The following is a 6,667-nucleotide window of genomic DNA, read 5'->3' on the forward strand; positions in this document are numbered from 1 at the left end:
GATGATGGCGACACTGCCTCCTTTAGTTTGGTCTGTGTTACGGTCACATCTAATGATCGTGTAGTCTTCGGGATTGCTAATGATAGCAGAGGTCCTGAGGCAGCGTGGAGCCAGGTTTCAGTAATGGCTATAAAGTCCAGGTAGTGGGTGGTTATAAGGTCAGCCATGTCGAGTGCATGAGCTGCGAGTGACCTGGTGTTGATCAGAGCAGGCTTAAGACCAATAGTGAGCTGTGCGGTAAGGTACTCGCATCAGGTGTAATGTCCATTGTGGGTGGGGTGCGTGGGGGTGGGCAGAGGCTGTGGGTCTGGTGCAAGATGGTTTGGTTGGCAGGTAATAGTTATCTTGGGTTACATTCAGTTAATCAAATTATTCTTAGGTTACAATTAGCAATATATTACAGGTACAGCTAGAATTGTACCTGTAATTAATGGCATGGAAGCAATACAAATGCTATATTGACGAAATGACATTTGCTCTGCAGTTGTACAGGGATGAGTAGTGTCTGAAACGTGTACTCAGCCCCACACTGCCACTAAACGAGCAGGTAACCATAGTCATGATATAACCAGAACCCACCAGGTGTACACCCCCCTCATTTGGTAACCTGGGCTGAGGGCAGGCTATCATTTTTAGTAGGTGTGTGAGCTAGCAAAGATGCAAAACAAACAACAATAGTACAGTGGTACAAAAATAAAAGTATGTCCAACCAAGGGTCTAGAAAAACAGGATCTTCACTTAAACTAACAAAAATGCACACTAAGGATCCACCCCTGTAAAGGAGAAATCAGAGAATGCAGCATATGACAGGAAAGAGTATAACCAAAAAAGGGATGCCTGGAAGGTTTTGGAAACATCAGAACCACTGGCACTGCTCTGGGCAACGTTCCATACCACTGTTCTTTAGCCCGTCTGCAGCATTGGAAAAGGAGCACAGTCATATGCAAATGAGTCAGGTACTTCATCCAATGGGAGCAGTCCAGCCTGAACTGCTAGGCCAGATCCCCTCTGCCCGGAAACCCAAACAACCCCAGGCATATTTCGGCCTTTGCATGTGGTCTTCCCCCTCCTGTAGTAGCTTGGCAAGCTTCAAAACTGTGGTGTGGAGGTTTGCCCAGAACTGTGTCTGTGGTCAAGATTAGTTCTAACCCCTCCAGCCATCGTCTTTTGGCTTTGCCTATGGCACCCCGAGTGGGACTGGTATGCCCAGATGTGGATCCCGAGCCTACTGGGCCTACTGGGCCTACCCAAGCTACTCTTCACTTATGACGCACAATGTGGCCAAAACATGTCTGGGAATGCTTGTGGTCTCGTGCAGAAGGGATGTGATCTAGCAGTTCAGGCTGGATTGCCCCTTTTGAGGTGGGACCAAGCCTGATTTGTATATGGTCTTTCCCCTTCTGTAGTGGCTCGGCAGGCTGAAAAACGATGGTCTGGATGGTTACCCAGAGCTGTGCCCATGATTAAGATTCATTATAAACATTCCAGCCATCAACTTTTGGTTTTGCTTAGGACAGGAAAGAGGATATTCTGGGCAAAGACAGGTGTGCAGGCAATTGATTTAAGCAGCAAACGCCAAATGTACTTGAAAGCATCATTAGAAAGCAAAGGGTAGAGTCTTATCAGTCACTAAGACTCTTTAAGGAGGACCAGGGGGACGGGACTACTGAAAATATCTTATATTCTTATCTTTGGGGCGCAAAAGCATTGAGCCAGGGCTTTTGGCTTTGAAATGGGAGTCTGTGCACTTTCAGCACTACGCTGATGCCGAGTCGGGGAGCGGTGGCGCTAGGTCAAATGATGCAGTGCTATTCAGCAGCAGCAATGACTTGTGGGTCAAGCACTCTGGGGATGGCAGGGGATGTCAGGTCAGTGGCACTGGAAGACTGGGCAACATCAAGTGCGGAGAAGTGGGGAGTCGCCTTCTGCAGCAAGCAGGCTCGGCTGACTCAACATAGCATTGGGCTACTGCAGTGGCATCAGCTTGGAGGTGGTAGCCCAAGAATGGTGTAGAGATATGGACATTAGAAGACTTGATATCTCTCACATGCAGAGAAGGCAGAGCTTTGGCATGGAGCGGGACTGTGAGATTTGCAGGCGATCGAGCATCTAGGCCAGAGGTGACTCTGGAGGTTCTCTTGCAGCAACTTAGACATTTTTGAAGGTCCCCAAACTGGGGTCGAGGTGGGTTGGAGATGCATGGTGATCCACCTCAGTTAGTTGGGTCCTGGGTACCAGTGTCCCAGTTGCAGTGTGTCTTCTTGTCCAGCCAGCTGGTCATAGGCTCTGGGGATCATTAGGGACAAGAGTGTGCTTCTTGCTTGGAAATCTCTGTCTTACTTTCTATGGCAGAATACTTTGGAATAGACTGGAAACCTTAAAGAGTTACAGGTGAATCCTTCTTGTCTTGAAGTCCAAAGAAGAATCAACTAAGGTGGTGGTTGGATCCCCCTTATAAAGGCAAAATACTACAGCAGATTAGTCCAAAGAAAGCCTGTTCCCAGGGGTCTAATCTAGGCTTCTGTAACAAGTGTCCTTCGCCTTCTGATGTCATACTGTGAGGGGCCAGTAATGCAAGGTGGACCATTGTTTGATGATTTATCAACATATGCCATTTTATTAAACAAAATATTGCAAAAAATTGCCCCACTCTCCCTACTCTGCTGATAATTTCCCTACCCAACCAAAGCTAAGGCGAAAAACTCTAACACAGGATAACTGGCCCTCACACTAAGCAACAAATACACAAAGAAAATATATGGAATACAACATAGCATGAACACCATTCACAGTCTTTGAATAACCTTCTAATGTCCTGGGTGATTTCCCTTCCCCAGGATTCAAGGTCAATACTGTCAATGTTCAGCCGCAGAAAGAAATGACTCAAATCAGTTCTTGATGTTTCAAAGTCAATGTAAAGGTTTGTTAACCAAAGTTCCAAACATAAGAAATTGCTTCCCGTTGGTGAAATATCCACTTTCCACTTCCACCAAATAGCATCAATGGTAATCCCAGCCAAAATGCTTTGTCACCTTTTCAAGAAGACTTGCCACAGTTCAAAAGAAAATGCAATATCCACAACTATTAGTGATACACAGTTCTTGGTTAACAGTTAGTGTTCTCTTGGTTGCAGCTTCAGAATTCACAATGGTATATTTGTCAGGATGACTCTCAGTGCTGCTGTGTCCACTTCAGCAACTTCACTTCTACTTGCTCCACTATGCTCCACTATGAGACCATTCACCTTTGTCTGACAGTATTCCACTTGGTTTGGACTACTACAATGTTGTATCTATTGACAACAAGATAGCCCACCACTGCTTCAGTACAATGAACTACTACCACAGCTTCAGTGATTTGTACTTCTAGACGGGCTTTCGACAAGATATACTTCAAAGTACTCCAACAACCTCAAGTAGGCAAGGCACTCTTCCTCTGAATAACGCTCTTCAAAAGGGCCAGCCTCTCTATTCTGTCTGCTGCAATAACAACCTGGATTTGCTTTTAAGACCAACTTCTCTCTGTCTCCCGTGGTCTCTGGCAATACAGGTTCTATCAACTTCAGAAAAGTCTTTACAAGCAGCCAGTTTCCCTTCCCCAACTTCACGTATACCTTTCTGCCAGTTATCACCACAAGTAATTAACCGGAAGCGTTGGTGCCACTCTCTTAGCTTCAGGTAATACTTGCATACTTGTTTCTTAGGCCAATGAACTGTTATTAAATTCACAGTAAAGCTATATAACTTCTTAACTCTGAGTAAGGTGGGGCTCCCTGTTAATATGGGAAGACTCTTGGGTTGGGAAATGCTTGTTCTCTTCTTCAACAGTTATACACTTTAACTTCTTATAAATTAAAGGTATGCCATGTTAAGATAAAGAATAGAATTCAGTCGTTCTTTAGAAATCCCAATTAGGCACATGCAACCACTTCTTTTTTTTAGTTTTCAAGGTTTAAAGATGGGTATACAATTGTATTCCCGTGTGAAAGTGAAGGATAGAGGTCAGTCCTCCTTTGGGAATTACAATTAGGCACACGCGACCACTCTTTAATGTAGTTTTCACAAGTTAAAGGTTGTACCACTTGTATTGTCAAGGTTAGGCATTTGGTAATGGTCTTAGCAGTATTCACTCTCCTTAATTAGGGACAAGTAGTAACAGTCTTTAACGATTGAACAATGAGTTTTAGAGAACAATAGCTTCTCATGCAGGTAAAATAACAATCACGTTATATAGTTAGGCCAGAATGACTGAAGAAACATGTCTGAATGTGCGATTTGGCCGATTTTCTGCCGTTTGAAAATTCCGAATGGCTGAAAAGTTCGACCAGATCACGTATTCAGTGCTCACTATATTGTGAACAGGGGGTGCGGGGGTGTCCCCGCAGCCATCCCAAACCCCACCCCCTGCTCACTATACTATCAATGCCACATAGAACCATACCAGCACTGAGGACCCTGACACTTCCGGCCCACAGTAATCAACACCACATGTTTACTACGTGCCATTCTCTTATAAGCACCCGCTCTTTCGTTCTGTCAAAACCACACGCCAGAAGGCTACGACACATTTCAGAAATGCACTGTACAAGACCACTTTACAGTATCTTACAATTACCGTTGATTTGGGTAGTAATAACACTTTTACAGCACTTAGAAGAGGAAGGCATCTGTCATGAAGCACTAAATAAAAACTCCATATGATTATTATTGTTGAACATGAAATAATGGGCAAGGGTTAGCAAGAAAATTGTTATGGATTAACTGTTTGAAACACTCAAAGGGCACGTTAAGGAAGACAGTCGCACTGTCATTTTGGAGTTGCAGCATGTAAGTTTAGCTGGGGTGCCATTCGGGGTGCTGGGGGTTGGACCTTAAATGCTCTTGATAAAAGGGAAACTTGGGGGGGATTTCAGAATTTTCCATTTTTTTGTAATGTAATTTTGCATTCATTGTTTTAAAGATTTAAATGATAACATGTGTTAAATGAAAAACACGCGGTAAAACATTGTAGGACTAAAGGCCTTTGGAGCTTTTTAGGGCCTTTTTGCAACTATTGAATATGAGTTAATTTTATGGGGTGTATATTAACTTGATGCAAAACTTTTATTGACTTAAACCTACTCTGAACTTGCAGAAGTCATCCTTTTATAACCAGCTTGTTTAAATATATATTTACTGAAACCAATTTGCCCTGTTGACCCGTATTTGATGTGCGGCCACCCCCTGTCCTTGTTCTATTTATGGCCCCTGGTTTGCCCCCTATCATTGATTTCTTGAGACGCCACTGATTACCACATACACTTACTAACCCCTTCTGCCCTTGGTTCAGCTACCCTCTCTTCTCTTTCGTGCATCGCTGTAAACGGATTGCTTAGCAATGCGGTTTCGATGCACCTGGGGCTATTTTGTATGGCCTCGCATATCGGCAGAGACAAGCCCTGTGCCACTAAATTAAGATCGGTGCCATTTTCGGCATTTTCAGCAGGGGGCTGGGGGAAGGAGCATAATGTGCCAGCCTGTCTCCCTCGGCAAGTCTGGGCTGGAAACCCGCCCTTATGGGTTCATGTTAGCGCTCCCCGGCCCGCGCGCGCATGCATTGTTTTTTGGGTAAGGAGTATAAACAGGCACGGGGACCGAGGACGGACCGCCTGGATTTCAATCTTTGATTTACGAGTTGGCCCTCCCCAAAAACTATCCCAATTACATGAAGAGGCCAGCAGACTTCTGAGTGATATTTATGATTGTTACTTTAAAACTATTTCCCCCTACAAATAGCAATTGCTTAAGCAGACGCGTAATTTGATGAAAGTGATTTCTGCTTTTGTATTACATTGTAACTACCTATACGCTTTAAAAAAAATTGATATATTGCTAAAATGCAATATAATTGTTACAGAAAGCTCTGCCGTTTTGTCTCAGTTAGCTCTCGGCCCCTTTTTACTTTGTCCCCATCAGGCTCCATTGCTGAGCCTAGACTTCTGACTTGCGCCGCCATCCTTGCCCCTTCCCCTGGTCACTCACTGCCCTGTTAAGCCGGTGGGAGAGGGTTGTGTTAGCGTTTGCAGATTCAGGACCTAAAATGAAAGCCAAACAACACCCTGCGCAGGGTTGGTCCTCCCATGTGACCCCAACCGTTTCTTACATTGCGGAAATTCTGTAAAAGAAAACAATACCAACTATTAGTAACCGTCGAGAGACAATCAAGTTGTTATAATCAATCTGATTGGCCCTCGCCGGGTTGTTACCAGCCCCACAAAGATTTACCTGCTGTGCGCCGTGTGCATCGCTGATCGTTCCCAATCTGTGACCAGCCGCTATGGAAAGGGAGAAGGGACTACGTACAGTCCCTTCGCTCCGTTCCATGGTGGCCATTTACTTTTTTGTATATCTTTTACAATGCTGCTATGGAAAGGGAGAAGGGACTGCATGTTGTCCCTTCTCCCTGACCCATGGCAGCCATGTTCTCTTTTTTTTTTTCGAGTTGCGAAACGATTTCCACACCGTTTCCCAACTCGAGAAAAATACTGTTAGTACCTCTGTACAACATGCCCGGTTACTAATAGCAATAGGACCCTTGGAGGGGGGCTGACTGGTAATGCTCCCCCTGGGAGGGTTTTGTTACTTTAATGAACCATTGGCATACTTCAAACAACCCCTAAGCCTCTTTT

At 44.6% G+C, this 6,667-nt stretch overlaps 1 long non-coding RNA gene across 1 annotated transcript in view; it reads right to left on the reverse strand.

The window, feature by feature from the left end:
- The window catches only part of LOC138524050 (uncharacterized), a 143,245-nt gene extending 136,917 nt beyond the window's left edge, over nucleotides 1-6,328 (reverse strand). Inside the window, exon 1 of the long non-coding RNA XR_011283340.1 lies at nucleotides 6,264-6,328. This is a non-coding gene — a long non-coding RNA (uncharacterized lncRNA). The remainder of the gene's footprint in view (nucleotides 1-6,263) is intronic.
- Between the last annotated feature and the right edge of the window lie 339 nt (nucleotides 6,329-6,667).

This window comes from Ambystoma mexicanum, chromosome 1p (assembly GCF_040938575.1).
Source record: "Ambystoma mexicanum isolate Mex_15411 chromosome 1p, UKY_AmexF1_1, whole genome shotgun sequence".
NCBI lineage: Eukaryota > Metazoa > Chordata > Amphibia > Caudata > Ambystomatidae > Ambystoma > Ambystoma mexicanum.